Source organism: Camelus ferus, chromosome 1, assembly GCF_009834535.1.
Source record: "Camelus ferus isolate YT-003-E chromosome 1, BCGSAC_Cfer_1.0, whole genome shotgun sequence".
NCBI classification, from domain to species: domain Eukaryota; kingdom Metazoa; phylum Chordata; class Mammalia; order Artiodactyla; family Camelidae; genus Camelus; species Camelus ferus.
In genome coordinates this window covers 68,158,105-68,183,102 of record NC_045696.1, presented here as the reverse complement: position 1 = coordinate 68,183,102, position 24,998 = coordinate 68,158,105, and the positions used below count along the sequence as shown (strand labels likewise).

General features: G+C 45.4%; 2 long non-coding RNA genes across 4 annotated transcripts in view; one reads left to right on the top strand and one right to left on the bottom strand.

Moving 5' to 3' along the window:
• The window catches only part of LOC116664350, a 7,235-nt gene extending 5,909 nt beyond the window's left edge, over positions 1–1,326 (bottom strand). Inside the window, exons 1-2 of the long non-coding RNA XR_004320850.1 lie at positions 1,188–1,326; positions 932–1,084 (exon numbers count right to left, since the gene is read on the bottom strand). This is a non-coding gene — a long non-coding RNA (uncharacterized LOC116664350). The remainder of the gene's footprint in view (positions 1–931; positions 1,085–1,187) is intronic.
• LOC106730139 lies at positions 1,228–24,998 on the top strand. Of its 3 annotated transcripts, none has more exons than XR_004320852.1 (3): positions 1,228–1,335; positions 12,299–12,486; positions 21,000–24,998. It is a non-coding gene; the product is annotated as an uncharacterized LOC106730139 (long non-coding RNA). The 3 variants fall into 3 exon arrangements; XR_004320853.1 differs by lacking the exon at positions 21,000–24,998 and adding an exon at positions 14,019–15,336; XR_004320851.1 differs by lacking the exons at positions 12,299–12,486; positions 21,000–24,998 and adding exons at positions 4,290–4,380; positions 6,626–6,717 and having other exon boundaries at positions 1,233–1,335.

Sequence of the window (24,998 nt, the reverse complement as noted above, 5' to 3'; positions counted from 1 at the left end):
ACTCTGCAAAGGGCCCTGCCTCCTCAGTGTGGTGGTGCCTCGATGCAGCAGGCCTTGAAAAGAAGGGAAGAAGCAATATGGGGAAACAGAGGAGGCCCCTGGTCCGCCATCAGCAGCGGTACAAGCGCAGGTGTGTGAACAGTGGGTGCCAGCAAAGGACAGGCTCTCTGAGATGAGATGGCATCACTGTGTCTTTGCCTTCTAAGCCTGGGGGCTTTTGGATCACCTCCTGCCAAAAAGAACTGAAGATGGGGTTTCTTGACCCCATCTGAACGAATGACTTGTGTACAAAAGCCTCAATTCAGGAAGAGAAGTGAACCAAAGCAGCCAGTCCTAATCCTCTCCTGAGGAAGCATCACTGCTTGTTCGAAAAGCACCTCTACAACCCAGCAGCACTTGAAGTCCTGGGGTCTGAGTGGCCCTCTAGAGAGCCAGGCCTCCGAGCCCCGGGAAGGGGAATACAGCCCATCCAGAGCTCTGCCTGACTTCACTGAAATGGGGAGAAAGGGTGCCTCTCCCTCCACCGTGCCACCAGACCACGCTGCCTAAAGCCCAGCCTCTTTGATGCTCAAAAGCCTTCAGTGGCTCCCAGCTATTTTTCACTTGTCTCCTCTTCCCTCTGACACTCAGGGCCTCCAAGGTCTGGTGCTAACCCACGTGCCAACAAAGCTCCCCTCTCCCAGGGGTGCACACCTAGCCAAGCCCACCCCTCCATACCTAGTAAGCCAGCCCAAATGTCTTCTCTTTGTCCTGACCTTTACTGTCCACTACTCTGGTCACCTATTCAAGAAGAATGTCCCTCTCTCTCAACTTTAAGAGCATTTTCTCTGAGCTTTTTTCAGAGCTCATAACTTTCTCCTTTGCATTTTGTACACTGTGTGCCTCTGGGGCTCCAGACGGTGCCCTCGGGGTGGTCCCGGATGGCACTCACCTGTGGATACTGGAGGGACTGGCTTGAGGGACTGAGTTCATGGTCATGGAGAGAGCACAGGCCACCTGAATGTCTGCCAAATTTGCTAGAGGTGGAGAGCTGAGCTGGCTGACCTGTTTCCTGGTAGCTCCAGGGTTTCATGCATCTGTGAGTCTATGAATAGGCAAAGCAAAAGGCCCACACTGAGCATCTTTTCTGCTCCTACCCCCAGTCTCAGGTTCAGGGAGATCCCTCAGGGATCGATGCTTTAAATCACCCTTCACAGCACCCCTGTGGAGAGGCACTCCTTCCAGGAGCTGATAGATGCTGACTGTCCTTTCCCAAGGAGGATGCTTTGGAGACCAGCTGTGTTTTCCCTCTGCGCCCTCCTGAGTCTCTCAGGCCCTCTGGCCTGCCCGGAACTGGTAAGGACTCTGAAGAGAGTCGCCCTTCTCCTAAGAGTGTGCCAGAGGCTCCTGCCCACCTTCCGCCACCTCCTCCCCACTTGGCCTCAGGTCCTCAGGGCCCGGCGCTGGGAGTTCTGGGGTCACAGGGAGGAGACAGCTGGGTGCAGGGCAGGGACAGAGGGTACAGAGCCATCTCCCGTGCACCCTGCAGGGAAAGGAGAGGGAATTTGACTGGAGCCTGTTTTCGGGGTAATTCGGCATCAAACAACACTGAGGCCTGAAAACTGGCCAAGTCTTTGTTTTGTTTTGTTTTTTCCCTTTCCACCAATCAGCCCCGGGCCCGGGGGAGTGGGAGGGTGGGGGGCTGGGGGCTGCGCACGCGGGGCAGAGGGAGTGCTGAGCCTGCAGAAGCGGCCCATTGAGAGCTGCTGCTCACAGCGGCCGGGCGGTGGGTGGCACCCCGGCCTCCCCCCACAAGGCCAGCTCTGTCCTGTGGGCACAGGGCTCCGTCCCAGCCCCACTGGCTGGGAGAGAACAACATTTCCTTATAAGGCCCCGTCCGCCTTGCCAAGGCTGGACGCTCCAGCAGACTGTAGCTTTCCATTCTCCTCACCCGGCTCCAGCGCAGGCCTTGAATGTCGCCCTTGTTGTCAGGCCCCTCCTCGCCTCCACGGCCCCCACCCCACCCACTTCCATTCCGGGCCAGAGCCAGCCCCACCGAGCCGGATAAACAGCCCGGAGGCCTCTCCCATGTGGGGCCTGCCTGGCTCAGGCCTGCTGGAGGCAGCACAGGGTAGCAGACGGAGCATCAGGACGCCGGGTTCACAGGCCCTGTGGTTCCCTCACCTGTGCTTGTGCCTCGGGAGACGGTTCAGGCTCTGGTGAGCCCGTCTCCTTCTCTGGAGAACCAAGAGCTCATTGCCACGGGGTCCGAATTCTTTGCATTTCATTCAAAGCCCTTGCCCATCAGCCTAGCTTCTGAGCTTCGCCTCTCCTGCCCACCCCCAGGCCGGGTTCTCCAAGCCTCAACCCCGCCCCACCCCTGCCGCCAGGCTGAAGGACCCGGATTCAATGCTGAGGGAGCTCCACCCGCAGAGTCCCACCCTAGGTGTACCTCCTTCCCCTTCCCCGGGAAAGCGAATCATTTCTTTCCTCCCTTCCATATCTGCATGCACCCCCCTGAGAGCCTTTCAGTTTTGCAGTTGCAATCACATGTTTACATGCCTTTTCCTTTATCAGAGCATGAGCTTCTTGAGGCTCAAATGAATCCTCTTTATATTCAGGAGTTCTACCACCGAGTTCTACCACCATATCGGGCACACCACTGCTGATTCATAAAAGGTCGCTGTATGAATACCTGAATGTACAGTGTTGGGCAAGCTCTAAAGAGACAGACAATTGATGTGCAAATAACTCTGTAATCTATAAAGCACTGTGCACCTGTGAAGGCTAGCAAACTGAATCATGCCTCCCTCCACTCCAAACTCTACTCTTTGTTACACCATTCTACTTCCTTTCCCTGTCTGCCTAGGCATGCATCCTGAATTCTGGGCTCCCTGCAAGCCCTCAGGTGCTCAGCATCTATTATTAAGACATTAGTGGTCCTTAGGATGCTTAGTGTTGGGGACTAAAAGGGCTTTGGGGAATTAGCCAATCGTTTCCACCCCGACATCTTTCATGCACGTATCACATGGCAACACAAGCTGATTAAATGAACGGGCTACAAGTCCTCAGCCCCATCTCTTTCACCACTTCTCCATGCTAGGTTCCCACAGCATTCTCAGGAAAAAGAATCCAGTGGCTTGCAAAATTAGAAGCACATAGAATAATTCAATCTCAACATGTGACAGTTGAAGCAGCTGATCATCCTAACAGAAAAGTGGCTTTCTTAACATCACATGAGTCACACACAGAGTCAGGACATACCTGGGGTCCCTGACTCTTGCCCACCAAAGCCTTGCCCTGCCTTGTCGCCTGCTTGGGGCTGAGTAATGATGGATGTAGCTGCGTACCTTGTCAAGCTATGTCCTTATGGGCCTGGGATGTGTCAAGTTCCAAATAAAGAATTTCAGTCTCTGCTAGAACAAATCTTTCTGAAGTGGGGATTCTGCAAATTATCAGGTCAGTGATTTGCAAGCACAGCACCGTTAAGTACTGTAGTGAGATCCTATTCCCCATGAACCTAGCAACAATTTTAATGATGAAAATCTTATCCCGGGACGTGATACCCTTTCCGCCATCCACATACTCATTTTCTCAGCAATGATGTTGGCAGAACAAAGCCCACAGTTAATCATGAACTGTGTTCTAACACTATGATTTGTCACAGAGCCAAATTCAGTATGTAAGGGGGGTCTGCCTTGGGCTTCACCCAAAAGGATTTAGTTACTTGAACACCAAAATACCTAATTATAGTGAGATTTCTCCTAGGAGATGCGTAAAGCTAGACCCTGCAGGAAGCAATGAGAAGTAGATGGAACACTGGGCCAGAAGTTAGGAGATCAGTCCCTCTTCCCAACTCTGACACTGACTGTGAATCCTAAAGAAACTCAACTGTCTTTCTAGGTCTTCATTTTCTCACAAAATGGGAATAATGATGCCTCCAAGATAATTTCCAAAGGAAGTAAGAATTAGACAAATTGCGATTATGGATATAGAAGTGTTCCATGAACCATAATTTTTTAAAAAATATTTAGCCTAAATAAGGGCTAGTTATTAATAGGCAGTGGTTCTTCCCTTGGGATTGTTCTTCTGGGTACAGAAAGAAAAAAGCTTCCTTCTCCAGCATCCTGCAACACTCGCTCCATCCCCCAGCTCCCTCCTGGCCACTGGCAGCCACAGGACTGCTGATCACTTTCCAGGAAATCAAGAGAGGGGTGGGGCTGCTCCTTCAGGAGAGTTGTTTCAAGAAGCTGAAGGGCAGACAAAGAGAGCATTCTCTCACCCTGCTTTCCCCTCCACTTTCTTCCCAGGTACAAAGAGAAGGGGTTTGCCAAGTCCAGGTTCTGGACCAACTAGGTGAATCTGGGACATCACTTCGCTTCTCTGAGCCTCCTTTTCCCAGTATGTAAATAAAGAGGTGGAATAGAATGATGTTTAAATCTGGGGGTAACAATGTAACTTACTGCAAAAAAAATAGAGACACTTTTGAAAGTGAAAAATGATTGCTAGTTATACCAGGAGGACCATGGCAAACAGGACCGTACCAGGCAAACTTGATATATGGACATTTTATTAAACGCTGTTTCAGTGTACACCATTACTGGGAAAACAAAATGACCCTGAAAAAAAAAATCAGTTCCACCAGTGGGATCTTGGCCACACTGAAATTTTGACTAGATCTACAGGCTGTTTCTACCCTGTTTTCAGTCACCAAGGGCAAACTCAGTCACACGTCTAAAGGAGCTTCATACCATCAAGCATTTCTACATCCTTTATCTCCATGCAACAGCCCTGTGAGGCAAGCCTGCGACAGTGGTAAACCCATTTTAGAGATTTGTTATTTTTTAAAGGCCTAGAGAAAGTTAAGGACTTGCCCAAGTTCATGGAGCAAAGGGAAGCACAGTCAGGTCCTGGACTCGGGCTCCTATTCTTGCCCCACCAGGCCAGATAACTAAGGAGGGCAATTAATTTGCAGATACAGACTGACTTTAGACTGGCTACCTTCCATCGCCAAAGTTCCTTCTCCATCCATAACAATGATACTCAAAGCATAGAAATGTTTTTAGACCTCCCTAAAGCCTGAGGTTGATCAGGGCCTTAAGACTCAGCTAAATTTACAGATGAGGAAATCAAATCCCAGAGACAATGAGCTGGCCAAGATTACTCATCAAGATCCACAACCAAGTAGAGGTTAGGTCCCCAAACTCCTTCTTTAGCATTCTTCTGATATGAACTAAACACAGACTTAGGAAAGTAAACGTAACTTATATCTCTTCCCTTCAAAGATTCATGAATTTCTTTTTGATTTTCTAATGTTGGGGAACCCCACACTATTACTTCCTTCCCTGAGCTTGGAGAAGTGAGAGTTGAGAATTTTCGGGTCTAAGGCATTGCAACAGACACTTCTTAATCTTCTTCCTGCACTTCCAGCAAAGATAAAATTAAATGAAGTTTCCTCCTGGGCAAAGCTTCCGTAATTTAAAATGTTTACAAGAGTCCTGAAGACAAACCAAAAAGAGCTTGCCACTTGGGGAGGAGCACTTGGAAAACGCATAAGAAGCCTTGGGTTGAAGTTCTGGTTCAGTGACTCCTTAGCGGTACTGCTTTGACCAAGTTATTTCCCCTCTCTGGGCCTCAGTTTCTTCATCTGTAAAGTAAAGGAGTTGTATTTGGGTAGTGTCTAAACATTCTCCCAGCTCTAAAACACTAGAAGTATCCAAACTGTAAGTGTAGGTGTTTTTGAGTGGAAGACTGATCAAATTCTTTTGTGTCCATCAGCCTCAAAGAAGTCATAAAAGGAGTGGTTTTGTCATCTGTCATATCTTGCTGGTGGATATTTCCTGCCCCGTTGCCCTCTGCCCCTATGCCCCACTGCTGATTAGCACAGGTAACCACTTGTGCAGGCTAAAAGGGGCAAAGAGGCTGGTCACCCTCTCCAATACCAACCATGGGGTGGCGGGTTAAATCAGAAGCATTAGCCAAGTGGTCTAATTGGCTGATTCCTCATAAATGAATACAGCTCTGGCAAACTTTGCTCAAAGCCTGATCATTTATCTTCTAATTTACTACCTGTGCTGAGATCATTGCTATCTGTATTTCTCCAAGGAACTGTAACTACAGGGCAAAATAACGACTCTATGACATTCGTTGATGTCACTGAGTCCAAATGTCCCTGAAGATGGAGGGAAACTTTCCAAGAGACATATATAGCAATGACTTGTTTCTAATACTGAAGACCAACAACAGAGCATAAGCAGCGTAAGCAGAATCATAAGATTCTGAGCTGAGAGTTCAGACCCAAAATACCCATTCTGTCAGTCTTCCTCTTAAGTGGGAGGATGAAGCTGGTTGGAGTCAACTTCTGTGCTTCATGCCCAGCACCCTCTCTCTTTCCTTTCATGCAGAAAGTTCTCATTCAGTGGAAAATCCATCCCGTGTACTATGTACGAGATAGATTCTTCCCACATAGCCAAAGAGGTAAACATATCTTGAGCTGAGTCATTATATGAAGATGAAAATCATGACGAATGTGAATATGAGACCAAAGCAAATCAATCCAACTCCTTACTTTGACTTTTCTGCTTTTAGGAAAGTTGATTATTTTTTCCCACTGGCTTTATTTAGTTGATAAATGTGAGACTTACAGGTGATCGTCCTGCCCAACCATGGAGAGAGCTGGAGAGAAGAAACCCGGACGACATTATCTGAGCCCCTGGATACACCCAAGCCTCAAGTTAGACTACTGACTACTCAGGCTTTTCTGTTGCTGAGTTCATAAATACTCTCTTTGGTTCGGGCTACTTTGAGTTTGGTTTCTGTAATTTGCAACCAAAATAATCCTGACTCTTGTTAGCTTCTTATCAAATCCTATAGAACCTTTGAATATCAGAGCCGAAATAATTTCTAGTGTGTTCGAGTCCATGTGCATATATAGAGAAACTGAGAGGATCTGCTCAAAGTTACCCAAAGGAGTTCTAGGACTGGAAACCAGATCTCTGTTACCCTAAAACGTTCCCCGGAGGTCACTTATTCCAATACTCAGGTTGATGCTAATGTCAATTCTACACTGTGAAACAAAGGAAAAAAATGTATCATCTCTGAACATCATTTTTTCCAAGAGCATTAGGAATGCCATGGCATTGAAGTTCCCCAAAACATTCTAGTCATACATTTGTGTCATCCTTTTATTTCTCACAAGTATGTTTATTGCTATTATAAATCCAGAGCATAATGCCTAGCTTCAAATCTCATCTGCTGTTTACTTACAAATTTTATGTACTTGGACAGATTAATTATAATATTGTGCATCAGTTTCTTCATCAATGAAATGGAGGTAATAAAAACAGTGCTCACTTCAGAGAACTATTATAATAATCATGGACAAAATTCATGTAAAGCATTTAGCCCAATGGCTGGCATGCAGCACTCAATGATTTTGACTATTGCTATTAGTTTACAATTTTTGAAATAACACTGAGATTATAAGACAGCCTATAGATTAAAAAAGAAGTCAAGGACCAGAGAGGATAAAGGACATGCCTGAGGCAACATGATCATGAGTAGAAAAACTAAAACCAAGTCCCAGGTCACGTGATCCTTACTTTAAACTGCATTCCATAAATCCAGCTGGTCATTTCAGATTGTGTTCACTCAGTTCATACATTCACTTGAACTTTCTGTCACTATTTTACATACTCATCAGTTCAGCAAATATTTCCTGAAAACCCCAGGTCCTTTCCAGCCCCAGGATCCTCTGTTTAGAGATCTGGGTTCTGGTTCTAGTTCTTTACTAATTCACTCCTGAGGCCCAGGACAAGTGACTTCATCTCTTTGGGCACCAATTTCTTCAAGAGACTGAGCAAGTGTCTGCAAGGCTCCTTCCATAGCAAGCCCCTATTTACTGTCCTCAGGACGCCATGCTTTGGAGGACACCAAGATACTATCATGGTGCTTACCTAGGGGAGCCCACAGCCAAGCAGGAAGAACAAATCTAACCAATGTGCACTTGCTCCACCATGCATGCACATCACTTAAACAACGTTTCCTAATCAAATAAATTTGATGTCTAAATGCCACATGCCAGGGGTTGACGGGAAAGTTGACTTCGGGCATATTCGGGGCAGGGGGCTCTCCCTTCCCCCAGATGGATGACCATCTATAAGTTCAAATAGATTTGCACACTGGCAGCCCTGGGGCCCGATGAAGACCGTGCAAGTGTTTTTTGTTTGTTTGTTTGTTTTGTTTTTTCTTTTTTGGCCCACAGTGCTTTTTCAAAAAAAAAAAAAAATTTAGTCAACTTTTAGCAGCTGGGAAGCTTCTCATTAAAACTCAGACTTCTGGTTTCTCTTGAAAAAGCAAAAGATGTAGCAACACTGGGCTGGAACCTCTACAATGGCAACTGACATCTTAGAGCTTCCTCTTTTAGAGGGGATGTATCACTCCCTAAATAGAGGGGAAAATTTGGCTTCATCTCAAGGCAGACTGTATAAAGTCCATCATGGCTTTTCCTATCATCCAAATTTTAAAATATTTATGGGAGAGAGGGAGAAGGGAGCTGAATATATTGTAATATACATATATAATATATATATAGTATATATGTATTTATATATATATACTATATATATTGTGTATATATGTATATAAACCTGAATATATATATATTTTAATATTGAGACAGTTAAGTTTCTGGGCTTCCTTAAGTTTTAATTTCAGCCTAGCAAGGGGACAGCATGCTTTGGTATTTCATCAAGAGAAATATTTCTAGATCTGGACAAATCACTTATACAGGTTACTTCCTGTCCTCAAAGGGCATTTGGTTGGTAACTCTAGGGTCTTACTGAGATGTACTGGTAACCTGACTCTGTGACAAAAACAGTCCTGATTGTTATGGTTTGCCAAATTCCATGTGTGAGAAACTGCCATAGCCTAATGCAAGGATACTTTAACTGTCAACCCCCAATATTTCTGAAATGTTAGCAGGTGTCTCTTGGGAGACAGTGCAAGCAGACTCAGCACACCAGATCTATCTAATCCCAGAACATGAGAAGTGTCAGAATTGTGTTACTTTCCTCTCACTCAGAACTCTATGGAGGAGACATAAGAAATATGAAATATGAGCCTACCTGCCTTTGGAAGAATTTTGGTCTAATTCAGGAGATAAAAGCTAACACCTTAGAAATAATTAGAGGGTGTTTCTGCGGGGAGGGTGTAGCTCAGAGGTAGAGTGCCTGCTTAGCTTGCACAAGGTCCTGAGTTCAATCCCCAGTGCCTCCGTTAAATAAATAAATAAACCTAATTACCTCCCCACTAAAAATAAAATTTAAAAACGATAATAAAGAAACAACAATAACAAAACAACCCAGATGCACTCATTTAAAAAAAATAGTTAGAGGGCCTTTCAAGAAGAATCAATGCCTTTTCCAACATCTCTGCTAGAATGTCTATTAAGAATATCTATATAAGAAAATCAAACTCACTACAGCCAAAATAGGTTTCTTGGATTTCTTGCGAAAGCAGGATTGTATTCCTTCAATCTTCCCATCTCCATGTAGCCTTCCTCCCAGTTCTCAGGCTAAAGATAAGGTGTCACCCTTGATCCCTTTCCCAACCCCTTTGATGAATCCAGAAACAAGCCCGGTGTCTACCTCCAAAATTTATTTGAAACCACCCACTTCCCTGCATCCCATGGCAGCCATCCTAGTCCCACACCTTTCTTGACCCATCTCTCCTCTCAACTCTTCCTCAGCATCCACCTTCACCAGCTACTTTTTCTCTCCATCCCTAAGCTCTTACCATCAATAGCTCCTTCTCATTCTTCAGATACCTGTTTAAATGTCACCATACAGAAGTCTTCTCTGCCTATCCCGTCTAAAGTAGCTCTCCCTCCCTGACTGGTAATTCCTCATTCCATCAGCCTATTAATTATCACAGACTTCCCTTATTTGCTTATGACTCGCCTTCCCTGCACATACAAAATGTAAATTCCGTGAGAGTAGGAACCTTTTATGCCTTGTTTTTGCACTATGTATTCTGCCTAGCGCAGTGCTTAACACCTAGTAGTCGCTAAGTAAATACTTGTTAAGTGAATGGATGAATAAATTGAACGATAAAGGTGAAGTGAAGAGATCTGACATTTCAAAATTCCCTTTTGGCGCTAACATTTTAGGAGTCTGTAGCTTTAAGAGTGTGATTTTATACCTTCTTATGCAGGCCCAGCTCTTAAAGCAAAGCGGGATTCAGTGGGAGGGCAGATGAGTGAAGGCACCAGGAGTCAGTAGCAGTCAGGGAAGGCTCCCTGGACGAGGTGATAAATATGCTGGGCTTTTCCAGCCTTCATAATTACTTACACAAAAGGTATCTGTCATTTGACAAAATGTTTGCCCTAATCTTCATTTCAGTTGCGCTTGTGCTCATAAAAACTTGAAGGGCACCCTTTTCAGGAACACCTACCTTCTAAACTGTTGTGTCCTTATATGCCTGTGTGTGCATGTGTGCGAGTGCATGTGTGTGTGTGTGTGTGCTGATTACCAGGTTTAATTTTAGACAGATAAAGAGCATGCTGAATTTGTCCAGAGGCCCACAGACTTGATCCCCTTGTCTGGCTTGATGTCTAAAGGAAGGATCCGTTCCACACCTCAGAGAAGGCCCCACTTAGGACAGGAAGTGAGTCATCTGTGTTCCACGGAGGACCTGCCTCAGATTGGACCACACTAAATGTGAAACAGATTAAATTGGAACAAAATCATGACATATTTGTTCCCTCCCACACTGTGGGGCATTTCATCACCCTCTTGGGTACTTTATCCTGAAACATTCAGAGCTGGAGAGATCTTCAGAAATCACCTGTCTGACCCTCTTAAACTATGGAAGGAGGAACTGAGCCCAGAGGAGGGTAGTGCCTTGTCCAGCTTGGCACAGCATATGTAGAGCAGAGCCGGCATCGGATCTCTGTCCTGAATCCCAGTCAAATGTTTTAAAGCAGCATGTACATACAAGCTGAGTTTTTAAAGGAAAAAAAAAAAAACTTCTTCTTTTGTTTAATCTTTATTAGTAACTTGGTGAACTCTTTATTAACTTTTTATAGTTGAAAATTAAAATTTTAGAAACTAGCTTCTAGTCATACTGAGGTCCTAGGACATCCCAAAGTAATCCGGCTTAAAATGCTAAGACAAGTCTTCACATAGTAAAATGTAAGACAATGCACACCACTTTATAGCAAGAGGTAACTATTGTTTTAACTATCAGTAAAGAGCTAAGTCATTGTAAAAACAACAAAAAGGATTGATTCTTTTCATTTTAATCTTTGTAGTTAAGATTTACAGATCATCTCTTGCAGTTTTCAGCAATTTCAGCTTGTTTTAGATGTGAACGCCCTAGAAGGCTGCGTGCCAATCTGTTAAACTGTTACACATGCAGTATTGGAGACTAAAGAGGAGCTATTAACTTAAAAAAGAGAGGAGGACTTTGTGAGCTTTTTTCATCTGTCAAATGATCAGTTAAAGTTTAGGGAGTAACAGTTTCAAGACACATTCATTTAAACATCATGGTGCCGGATAGGCAAACGGAACCATTTGGTTAATTTCTTTTTTTTTTAACTCGTCTGAAAAAAAGGCAACCAGGCCTCCTCAAATTGCAGGAAGAATGGAGACACAGCCTCACTCTTGGTAGCTCCCCAGTTCACTCTCCTGGATCAGTCCTTCTCCACAGTCACCAGCTTTGGCAGTCCTCCAGGGTCAGCACTGAGCCTGGAGCCAGGAGTCCTTCTGCAGGGTCCATGCTGAATCTAGACCAGCTCTTCTCAAATTTGGAGTGTCTAGGAATCACCTGGTATACTTGCTAAAATGCAGATTCCTAGGTGCACTTCCGGAGCATCTAATCTCATAAGTCCGACTCGGCTCCCAGGAATCCACATTTTAACCAGCACTCCTACTTGATCCTGATAGAAGTAGATGGCAGAACAAACATACCAAAATTCTAACTGCTGTGGGCACATCTTCTTCTCCCTGAGCCTCAATGTCCCCATCTGTGGAATGAGGATACTGGGCAAGGATCATCTCTAAAACGGCTTCCTGATTCAGGCAGTGGAGATCTCATGACTTGAGAACGAATGGGCCGGATCCCTGCCTTGCTCTGGGTGAACTTGGTAGCCCAGAGAGGCCACGTACTCATAGGAGCATTTAACTCAAATACAGGTACTGGTTCACACAGAGCTCCATGTGAACCATGGACGGGTTCAGGGGTTCCCCACTAGTTCTTCCCTGCTGCATGCTATCCACAGCCTCCTCTCTGTGACTTGCTCTCCTTTTCACCACTGCAGGTCCTCGGATGGTGCCTCCCCAACTCTCTGCCAGACCACAGGCAGGAACGTCCAGGAAGTGCTTGCTTCTCTAGACCCCTGTCCCTGCCTCAGATCTACAGCCCACTAGGCAGGATGGTGCTCCAGATGAATCCACTTGAACTACGGAGAAAAGAACAAAACCTGAGCAGAGAGTGAGTCCCTTAAAGGTAAGGGATGCTAGGCAGAAATGTTCTTTTTCCTTCCTTAAGATATTCTAATGATTACATGAAGCAGTTACAAAATCTTTCTTTAACATTTGTAAATCTTCAAAATTGGAGAGCAAAATATTGTCGCTTGGCCAGAAGAGGAGCTTGTCCCCAGCTTCGGGCTCTCCTAAGCAGTGGGTCTTCTGGTTCCTTCCAATGCCCTCAAGCTATGACTTGCTCTGGCCATGGCTTCTCCTACCTGTAATTACAAGGTTTTACCCCCTGGGCTCAGATGTGCTCAGGCCCTCCCTAAGGTCAAAAGATTTCCACAGTTACCTAGTTGCTTCTACATCTAGATTCTGGACACTTTCTTTGAAGACCTCTTGCATCTTGCATTTTAAGCTCCAGTGCATTACTCAACTTTCTTCCTCCAATAATTATACTCTCATGGCAAAGCGTTGACCAGAACACAACACATATGGCAGGAAGAGAGGGCCACAGAGAGGGAAAGAAATTTTGTCAACAACTCTCAGTTCTCAAAGTGCCGGTGGAGTGCCCGTTGACTGAGAGCCACCTGCGGGGCAGGGCAGCCAGTCAGCACTGGCTGAAAGAGCAAGTCAGGCTTATTCAGCTTTTACCGGCTGAGAGCACACATCAGCCCTCCACCCCAGGTAAAGCTATTTATGATACATGTAGAATATACGTGTCAAGGAAAACAGTTCACAGTAATTAAGGTTAACACGAATCAGTCATTAAATGGGGTATGCCAGAAATCAACTTTCCTTTCCATTCTTTGCGAGGCAAAGGGCTTCCAGTCCATAAGAGATTTCCAGTGTTTTCGAACTGAGCTGATCTAATTTCAGACAAAGGCAAAAAAAATGACATTTTCATTAGTGTCTAGGACTAATAGACTGTTTCTATTAGGCTTTTGAAACGCTGGGAATATTTTGAAGACACACTTCATTGGTTTTGCCATAAGCATCAATTCCATTTCTTCTGGTTACAGCACCACTGCCTTTCCCTTTAGGTACACCCTCCCCCCAGCTCAGCCCCTAGATCTCCCCCAACTCCAGGAATGGAATTAGACCAAAGTCCGTCAGAAGCCACTTTGTCTTTGGCTACAAGTATTGTTAACTAATAATAAGCTTTGAGAGATAGGCCCAGCACTCTTTTGGAAAAGCTGAGGATTCATTTTCCCTGGGGTTGCTACTGGCCATATTGCCACCATGGGGGGTGTGTCTGAGCACAGAACCAACAGGGAAGGAAGCAAAGATGAGAGCCCGGGAGCAGGAGCCGACAATAGTACCTGTGCCTTGACTGTCAAACCAGAAGCCAGATCTGCCCCCAAGAAGCACCCCATTTTTGCTTTAGCCAGTGTGAATTGGGCTTTTGTCACTTACAACCAAATAATTCTATCTACTCCCTCCTTACTCTCATAACTACCTAAATAGTTCTCTGGACTCAAGGGATCATTAACCAAGCACCAAGGAGATCACACAGAAATGTGTTTGTTCTATCTGTCAGTCTAAATCCCTATCTAATTCAAATCTCAGCCTCAAATTCCTCAGGCCGCTGATTCATGTTTACTGAGCACTGACCATGTACAAAATTCTCCCGGGATCTGTGGGAAGCTAGATGACGGCGCCAGCCCCCACCACCCTCACAGACTAAGAAGAGAACAGGGAAGGAACAGAATCTTCTGGATGGGAATCTGGGAAACCTTCACAAAAAGGAATTCACTGGAGATGCGCCTTAAAGGGATTAAGTGAGTCACAGTTGATCTAGCCTAGAACCCAAGTTCTGCCTCCTGGTCCAATATTCAGCTTAAACCCGACAGCAGTCAATAGTAATGCAAGGTCAGGCCCTGGAGGAGAAGGCCTGCTCCTGTTGGTCCCCAGGCCCTGCTGATGAATAAGTGGGTCCTTATGTAGAGACAGGGGTCAGAAGTACATTGGAGGACTTGTTAAGACAAGGGCTACATGGCTGTAAATTCAACTCAGAGTATCCAGGAATCATAAAACTGTTGGATATTATAGAATCATTACATGTCAGAGCTAGCAGGGACCCTGGGAATTAATCAGCTTGCTCATTTGACAGATGAGAGCCTGGAAAACTGAACAGGCCAAGGACTTGTCCAAGATCACTCCTGCAGATTCATTTCTAGGACCCAGGGCTCTAGGACTCTGACCAACTGAAAGGAGATACCATTATTTCAACTCCGTTCCAGCAGGAGTGAGCAGAGGAGGCTGAAACTGTGTCTTGGCAGATGCTGTCTTTCATCTCGGATGGTCTCCTGCGCCTTCCTTGCTTCGGCACGCCCCTTGATTTTAGCAGGCACTGAGACGCTTCTAGGGCTGAGCCACTCAGGCCGGAAGACTTCCTTTGGCTTTCTAGCCAACGACCATAAAATCCCCGTAAGAAAGCCCCTGCTGAGGATGCACTCTTCTTGAGCTCCATGTGGGCTTCCAGTGAAATTGGATGCTGTCCGAGGATGGCAGTTTGGGGGTTGGTTCCATTGCTTGCCAAGCCACTCCTACAGGGTGTCAGAAACATAATAAAGAGAAGAAATAATTATGCTAAACACAAAAAGCAATGCAGGGTGTATGCCTATGGAAAGCTTTTTTTCCCAAAGCACATGATGGGTCCCCGGGTAGAGTGAAGAGGGATTTGTCTTATTTTGTAATAATCTTTGCTCTCTCTGGTGCACTTTTATTAGTCACACCCATGACTCTTTCTAAAGCCTTGTGAAGAAGGAAAGACCAAGTTGTATTACCCCCGTTTCCCAGATGAAGTAACTGAGACTCAGGGAGGGGACGCCACCTGTCCCTTCTCGCCCATCTGAGAAGTGGCAGAACTATGGCAGTCAGAACCCAGCCTGTCCCATGGGTAGCAAGCACTCATTTTACAACACCTGAGGGGGTCTTGTTCACAACCAGCTCTGAATTGCCGCGAGGGCTGACAAATGACGAGAAGCCAGGGGCTTCTTTACACGTGACCAGGGAGCTAGGGCAGGAGGTTCCTCTGTCCTCCATGAGCCAAACCTGACACTCAGAGCAAAGCCACTCCTTTTTTAGACCTCTGATATCAGTAAGAGGCCTGACTAGAGGTAGTTACATAACGGAAATTAGCAACTGGGCATTGGATGATGAACAAATGAATGAACAGATGAATAAATGAATGTGCTCATACATAAACTTAGTACACAAACCCTGATTACATTTCAGCTGTCACTGAGATTTCACTAGAGACCACATCTAAGATCTGGTCTCTGCCCCAGAGCAACTTGCATTCTAACAGGGGAGCAAACAGTCATGCAGACAAATAAATGGCTACACCCGGTGACAGAAGCCAGAGTACGGCTAGGTAGATGTGCCCTGGAAGCCCAGAGCAGGAGGATGTGACAAAACTTGCAGCCCTCTGTTGGCAGGAGCTTCCCTAGGGTTGCAGGAACCGGCATGACTCATCTTTGCCTGCCTATCATATATTCCGCCGGAAACATCCGAGATCACCAGTTGGTGCTCCCTGAATAAATTCTCCTTAAGAAGTCATGAAAGCTTCTGCAAGGTAGGTGACCTGGGCCATGTGACGGAGTCTGCAGCACTCTCAAGTTACCTGCCCCAGCCTCCGACGACAAGGACCCCAGCTGTCACAGCCTCCCCTGGGACCTGTGCTCAGATTCAGCTGGCCCCAGAGTCCTCTCTCACCTGCCACCATTATCTTAAATGGTGGAGTGAGGTCAAGGCACAGGGAACATCACAGTCACGGCAGCCCTGTTCATCCATCAGGGCTAGAACACCTCACCTTGAACTAGGGAGATAACAGAATAAAATAACACCTGACACAGCCTTATCACCTGATAATACAACTTCAGTTTTTCCATTAAAATTACTGAGAGCCACAGTCCTGTACTTCGACTGATAAAGAGATCACAGGAAACAAAGCTATTAATTTTTATCTCTGCCCTGCAATAGCACATTTGAGTGAATACAATATAACCAAGGGGAAAAAATACTTTTTTTCTGACCGTGGAAGTTGAATATGAAATTTTTTTGCCTCCCACCTTTCATTTCTTACACCTTGTTCATCTACAAGCCTCTAGGAATTTTTAATCTCAGATGTGTTCAATTGACACGGATCTGGCTATGCGATCCCCATTACATAAGGTTATAAATCTCTCTCTCCTTACTCAACCCTAATCCTTGGATAACTTGGTACAAATATTTAGAGTACAATTTAAAGGACTTTAGCAGGAGGAGGGTATAGCTCAGTGGCAGAGCGTGCACAAGATCCTGGGTTCAACCCCAGTACCTCTGTTAAATAAATAAATAAATAAATATCTAACTACTTTCCCCTCCACTAAAAATAAAAATGAAATGGCCACAAAATTTTTTTTTAATTAAAGGACTTGAGCCAGTTGGTTGCCTCCCTAGCCCTCAATATTCCCATCTTCAAAATGGGGGACTAGACAGTTGGTCTCCATAACCGCTTCCAACATCAGTACTCCAGGATCCTATGACTGAAGAAGACACAGAGCAGATTAGTTTTGATGACAACGGTAGTCTTTCTAAGCACAAAGGCTCTCAGTAGATAATAGTAGAACCAGGCAACCACCACCCCTGCCCTGGGCCATATGCCTTAGGGCCCCCTCCCCCTACCCGGCTCTGGCCTTCCTTACAGGGGAGAGGTCATGTGGCCATGAACCAAGGGGCTCACATATCCCTTCCAGGGCAAACTCTGGGTACCTGGACCCTGACATAACCTGTGCAAATAGCCTGTGCAAAGTTCGCTTCCAGGCCCTATCTGATCTCTCCCCAGCTCTTCAAACCCAGAGCAGATCACAGCCCCAGGTACTACACCCCTAGGACTGGGTGTGGTCCAGGGATGTGGGCGTGAGTGATGCTCTACCTCCACATCCCACCTTTTCCTGTCCTCAGGAATACTTGGGTAAAAAAGTTGGCAAAGTGTTTGTCTTTGGGGTGCCAAAGCCCATCAATGCTGGTGTGTAGCAGGGTGGGGGATGGAAGGGAGTGGGGAGGGGTGGGGACGAGGGAATGACCAGCAGCCTCCATTTGTACCCTTACCTGGCCTGCACGTGCTGGGGTGGGGGGCTGTCTGCCTTAGAACAGGCTGTGACGGATCCACGTCGGGGAAAGGTGGCAGGAAGAAGAGTGGGCTGCCAAGTGGAGATGCTCTTCCCAAGCGGGCACTTCAGAGGCCTGCAGGCACACCAGGCTCCTTCCCAAGCTTGCCCCGGGCTTGTCCTCCGGAGAAATTTGGTTTTACATTTTAAATGTGAGTCTTAGTGCCTCATCCTCTTGCTCTGTCTCAGAACTGGGTTCCTTATCATTGAGACCCTATTTCTAAAAAACAAAAAACAAAACCTGGAGAGATCTTATAGTAAAAACACCAGATGGCTAAATATACAGACGTGCCACTCTATGAAAGAACGGAGATAATCATGCCAGGAATCATGGATTCAATTTTTACTAAATATAAGAAGAAAAAAAAAACAGCTCTTGAGCCTCCTGACTGCTAAGGCAAAAATAGAAAAGTCATGAGTTACCTGGCTTTTACCATCTGATCAAAAGTACACCCATTCTTCAGAGGAGACAAATTTCTCTTGGGCAGAAAATTTGAGAAAAAGGTTTATCATCTGCATCCTTATATAGGAGGCGGTAAGTAACATAAGGGACCAAATCTTCCACAGTGGCTTTGCAGGCAATGCAGAATCATTCCCCACACAACCATTTGTTATACTGACACTTGATAAAAATCTGAGGACACGATTTTTTTTTTAAGTTGTGAAGTCATTGCTACAGGAACCTGAGTTAATATCAGCTAAGTGACCAAAATGGATGTAAGACTATAACTCAGAAAAAAGCAAAGGAATGAACGACTTAAGCAAACACTTCTCAAACTTCTCCATCCAGGAGAAAAGCATCCCAATGGCAGAGAAGGTAGAAGTCCCCCCTGTGGGATGTGGAGGTAGAGGACCAGTCATGCCCTCCTCCACCTCTGGAGCAAAGTGAAATTCATCTTTAAAATGTATTCAATGTTAGCTTGCTACTTGATAATAAATTTATCCTTATTTAATATAAAACTAATTTCCCCCAAATCTTTGCTGAGGTTGGCATCACTACGGCTTAGAGGATTCCCTGGCACTCACGAGTATCCCAGGTGTTTGGAAAACCATGACTGACACTCATTGTCTCTTATTTATTCTGTATAACAAACTGATGAGGCAGGTATGGACCATTTTCACGAATGGGGAAGTTGAACAACAGAGAGATTAATTATCTCAGTGCCACATGGCAACCAAATACATAACGCTTAAATGAAACCCAGATCTCTTGGCCACCAGGCCAGTCCTTTTCCCCAGCATCCCTAATACAATTTTATCATTTAGGAAATAATCCTGGAACGAACTGGATGGTGCAACTATGGTTTCTGATGTTGCATTATTGAAGAACAATACCTACCTAGCCTACAAGACCACCCAGGCTTCCAATGTCCCCCCATATTCCACTCTGACATCAATAGGTGTCTCGGATTCATTGCCAGATTCCTCCAGAGGATGAGTCATCCATGCTCAAGTTTTCCTCTATAATCAGCTCATACATTATCAACTTCATGAGGCTGGAGCAGGAGAGGAGAGAAGAGTTATTCCCCAGGGCTCTCCAGCAGATGTCCAAACTCTTACAACAGTGATGGTAAATTGTCTCTTCTCCATGAGGCAGAGGCAGGGCATCCATCTGAAAGCTGCACAATGCAATGAGAGGTCTGCAGACCTGGGTCCTGGTCCTGACTCTGCCACCGGAGGCTTGTGGGAAAACCATATAACCCATTGGTGCAGGGTGTGCCAAGGAATGATCATGAGAAACAGTGAGATAATGTCTGGGAAGCCCTTCGAGCTTCTCAGAAGCGAGAGGCAACATAAACACAAGGTGTTATTACCTCCAAGCCCACAGCAGCCAAGGACATCAGAGTTGTGATTCCTGCAGAAACCTCTCTCCTCAGACCTGAAAGGACCAGTTGACCCTTCAGCTTCTCATCCAGCTGAAATACCCAAGCTCTGGAAGACTTGGTGGAAGTTGACCATCTGGTTGAAGATAAGGAGTGTTGTTGAAGTGAACATCTCGATTTTTTAATCACAGACCCTCACAACTGGAAAGGATATTAACAATTTAGCTCCTGACTCTATTCAGAGGAGAAGCTGAGTCCAGAGAGTTCCATACATAACATTCCCTGAAAGCTTGCTGGATGTTAGATAGATGCTGGGTGAGAAGATGACTGGGATCTGGTCCTTGGCATCACAGAACTCTCCACCTAGTAGAGAACGCAAGCACATTCACAATCTGTGGACGATGTCACATGAGCATCATTGCAAAGTGCCACCAGGACTGCGACAATGATTGAGCTAAAGCTGTCCTGCAGCTATGAGTCCTTGGGCAAATTGTATCAACTCCGAGGCTCAGGAAAACGGAGATACGAGCAATGACATCACTCTCTAGCCTTTTTATCATGTTTGACAGCTCCCTGATAATTTCATAATCACTGCCTGATTTAAAACTTACACCAGAGTAGGGAAGGAAGCATTATGATTAGCTCTTCCCTCTAGATCTGGACTCCCAGGCATGGGGCCCTGACCTGACTGTCAGATGGGTCATCTGGAAAAGAACCAGGAAGGTAACTGGACTCAGTCCCCAGTGGCCTGCCTCTTTAAGGTGAACAGCGGTGATCTCTGAGTTCCTTCTAGCATTACAGTTCTACAGATCTACAAATTCATCAAAGGTGGACGACTACCTGGAACTAAGGAGGAGGCTTTGGATAAACATTCATAAGGATCAGAAAACCGAAAAGAATCAGCATTTCTTTTCCCTCTAAACTCAGCTATCAATCAAAGATTTCTTAATTCAAATGACTTAATATGTTTTAGTAAGAACCTCAAACTATTTTATATTTTAATAATTTAAATTACACAAATAGAATGTGAGTATATTTTTACAGCAGAAAGTTCAACTATCTAAAAGCAAATGTCCCTTTGACTGTCCCTCCTGATCCCAATCCTTACTCCCTGCTACTCCCCGCTCTTCTTCTCCTTGTCCCCCACCCCTCACTGCTACCATTAGTACTGTCAGTATCATTTTAACCCTTCACTTTATGCAACTAATTATATGTGCATATGGAAAAACCTCTATGTGCTTTGCAGTTTGTTTCTTATATAAATGTTCTAATGGTATATACATCGTTCTATAATTTTTTTTTGTATTTAACACATAGTGGTGTTCTAGCTTTGTTAGCTGCAAGTGTTAGACATTACCTGACTTTTACAAGGTGAATAAACTGATGCTCAGTGAGGTAGGTTCCATATTTCCAGGCACCAAGAAAGCTCCTTACGTAACTACAATAGCCCCTGTTTTATGTTGGGATATGTTTAGTCCGACTTTCTTAGCAATCTGAAAAATCAAGCTTTGAGTTTTGTTTATTTATTCATTGGTTGATTGGTTTTGATTTTTCTTTGTTTGCATGTGAAGAATAAGACATGGGTTAGCTCAGCAGGAGGCTGTGACATTACCTAAACCCTGGCCCTGCATTCTACCCGAGGAAACGCCCCAGCCTTTCCTGCGTTCATGTCTGCTGTCACAACCGCACTGTTTGCCAGAGAGCGAAGCACTCCCTAATTTGAGGAGATGGAAGAGTTGAAACACAATAGACACAATAACTTATTATCTGACATGGGAGCTCTGTGGACATGGGCACAGAGGACATTTTTCATTTTGTGAACCACTGAGCCCCATTTCCCTTTCTGGGCAGCACCCCACTCTCAATCCAAAGGGTCTGAAGCACATGGGGTGGTGAAGCACATGGCCCAAGCTGCATCCCTTCACACCTTGCCGTCTCCGGCCCCAGTGATTGGCTTACAGCAGGGCACGGGACACAAGAACCCCAATCAGGATGAATCCTGGGATTTCTGCAGACAAAACAGGGACGGGAAGCATTCATATTTCCCCATGGTACATGATCCTGAAATTTCTGGTGGCTCTCTTGAGGGAAAAGAGAAGACCTAGGAGATGCAGAGAGCAAAACTGGATCCCAAGAAGCCTGCCGGTGCCAGAGGTCCTCCTGGATGTCCCAGTTACAGAACCTCATAAATCCCCCTGCACACACACACACACACACTTTTTTTGGCACTGTGAATCCAATGTTCTATCCTTTGTGATAACGGGCACTAGTGGAATCGCACATGCACGTTTGTGCTCAGTGTTTCACTCCGTACCTGGAGGGCAGCACGGGGTCATGGCTGAAACCCAGGCCTGGAAGGCAGGGGGCCTAGGTCTTCTCTGGCTTGGTCTCTTTGGGCATCGATTTCCATGCCCAAAAGGGGGGTTGGACAAACAAGCTCTGACACTCTCTGAACGTGTAAACCTGAAACTCCTGATGCTCTTGCAACCATTGGAAGCTGAGAGTGTTGGCTACTGACTCTTGGAAGCCTTCCGTTCATTGTGTCGAAAGAGGGCTTAAGTGGCCCCCAACGGAGGGGACACACTAAACAATCAGGTTCCTGTATCTCCACCAGAGTTGGCTCCAGAAGAGGGTCAGGCTTTGCAAAAACACAGAACATTCTTCCCTCTGGGCTCCTTGGGAAAAGTTCTCAGCACGATGGAGGGTGTCTCTCGCTATTCATGGCCTGCCAGTGGGAACAGCCAAGAAGGAGAAGAGGTCACATGGCCGGGCTGCTGCTGGCACAGTGTGTCCTATGCAGCCGATGGCTGGGCGAGAAAGAGGGTTGCCCGATCCCCTACTAAGCATCCTGTGAAAGGTGGGCCCAGGAGTTGCCAAAAGACCCTCTGCACCAGTCTCTACAAAGGCTGCCAGCAAGCGGGACTCATGTTCAGCAGTCGTTGCTTGTCTCTTCTGTAGGAAGCACTTTCATACGCACTTTTTTTAAAATCTCACAACAACTCTCTTGCCCCCGAATAACACCTCCACTTTAAAGTTATAGAAACTGAGGCTCAAAGAGGTGATGTTGAAGTAACTGGCCCAGGGACCTAGAGCAGGAGGCACAGTTAATTTCATCGACCGAGGACGAGCTAAGAGCCAGCAAGACTTCTGCCTCGGCTTCACCCGCCCCTCCACCGTGCTGCAATCAGGACCCACAAACAGGCAGGTCAGAAGCATGTGTTCCAGTCACTGCCCTTCTCCCAGCTGCTTTTGTTAACATTCTAGGACACAGTGTTCTGGCCATTTCTGTGCATGTCACTTCCCTGACTGGACTGTGAGTTCTTCGGCAGGGCCTGTGTGATCCAGCTGTGTGGCTCCCACCGTTCTTGTGCAAAATAAGAATGTGAAATGCAGTCCATCTGTCTGGGGCCAGCCACTGACCCTAGAGCGGAGCTGGACTCAAGCGAGGGTCACCAGCTGGGTGTGCTGAGGGAGCCAGCAGGCAGTGGAAGAAACCCCAAGCCAGGTCTGAGTCTGAGACAGTAGGGAGGGGTGGGAGATTGAGGGAACAGAGCAGGACCTGCTGAAGACAGTCCGGTCCAAGAGTTTCAGCCGTAACTCCACCCCTGAGCATTCAGCTTGGCACAGATTGATGAACATCCCCCAACACTGTCACACCAGTCTTCCCAGAGAGAGGCCACAGCTGCAGGGTTCCATACATGGTTCTCACCTAACACCCTATGGGATAGACAATGGACATTTAATAAATGTTTGCTAAATAAACTTTAAAAGAATCTAATGTTTACCCAAACCACCATAAGTTTCACTAAGCCAACAGTATGCTATTGACTCAGTTTCCACTGTTCTGGGAACCAGAATATTGATTACAGTGTTTGGCTAGGGAACCACTCATACCAGGTATCTACATACCATAATACCCAGAAGAGCCCTTTAGAACAACAAAATGATTCACTGAGTGGTGTCCGTACTCTAAAACAAGAAATACATGTAGCTCCTGATTCTGTAGTATGTCCATCAATCATCCATTTAGTCAACAGCTATGGCAATGGGACCATAATGGTGAGCAAAACAGTGCCTCCCCTCAAGGAACTTATGGTCTTGTCATCAGCTAATCACATAAATAAATGTAAAGTCACCATGCAGAAAGTGCTCAGAAGTACACTGTGCTTTCAAAGGCCTGGGCTGGGAGGACCAAGGAAGTGCCACGCGACCTGGCTAAAGAGGGGAAGAAACAGCATATAAAAAGCCCCCAGGAAAGAAGTGTAGCAAAGACAAGGAGGTGTAAGGCCAGAGTGGCTAAGCAGAGGAGGGAGCATATGGTTTAAGAGGCTGGTGGAGGTCAGACCATTCCAGGCTTGTAGGAAACAGTAAGAATTTTTGCCTTTATTCCATGAGCATTTTGAGTTTGCTCTGGGAGTGGAAAAAAAAAAAAAAAAAAGATTAGGAGTTGCCACAGTTCTCCATTCCTCTAACCTGGACCTCCTTCATGGACTGTTTGTTGCCCACTCCTCTTTATGGGATCCGTGACAAGGAAGAAGAGTTTTAAACTCTTTTGGATGGAAAAAGTTATTTCATTTTTAGAGTCTGAGCTACAAATGAGATTTCTCCTTCCAGGGTACCGTGACATTGCCACAGTAACACCATTAGACACCCTCTGGCAGCAGGGGGCTCAGAGCCTTACTGTCAGTTACTTCATGTCCAACATCACATAAGCCAGCACTTTTTCATCTTGTGGATTATACAGGCCACGTTTTAACCTGAAAAATATCACAGACGCCCAGTTTGATACTAATTATACTTTCAAATTTTAATAACACAATACCCTTTACATTAGCACCCCACGAAACTGAAATATTTAGGTATAAATTCAATAAAATATGTAAAAACCCTATATGGGGAAAACCACAGAACTCTGATGAAAAGAAATCAAAGGAGATCTAAATAAATGAAGAGATATCCCATGTACATGGATTAGAAAGCTCAATATTGTCAAGAAATTGGTTCTTCCCAACTGGATCTATAAAGGCAAAGCAATATCAGTCAAGGGATTATTGATCCCAGCAAGTTATTTTGTGGATATCAACAGAGTGATTCTAAAGTTTATAGGGAAAGGCAAAAAAGATCCAGAATAATCAACACAATGTTAAAGAACAAAGTTGAAAGACTGCCACTACCCGACTGCAAGATTTACTATGAAGCCACAGTAATCAAGACAGTGTGGCACTGGCAAAAGAATAGACAAACCCATGGGACAGAAGAGAGAGCCCAGAAATAGACTCACACAAATATAGTCAACTGATCCTTGACAAAGAGCAAAGGCAATTCAGTAGAGAAAAGACAGTCAACAAATGGTGCTGGAATAACTAACCGTCCACATGTGGAAAAAAAAAATTGACTCTAGGTACAGACTTCGCATCTTCCTACATCTTAACTCAAAATGGGTCATAGACATAAATATAACTCAAAACCATTCAACTTCAAGAAGACAAGATAGGAGAAAATCTTGGTGACCTTGGATTTGGCAATAACTATTTAGAAACAACACCAAAAGCATAACTTGTGAAAGAAAA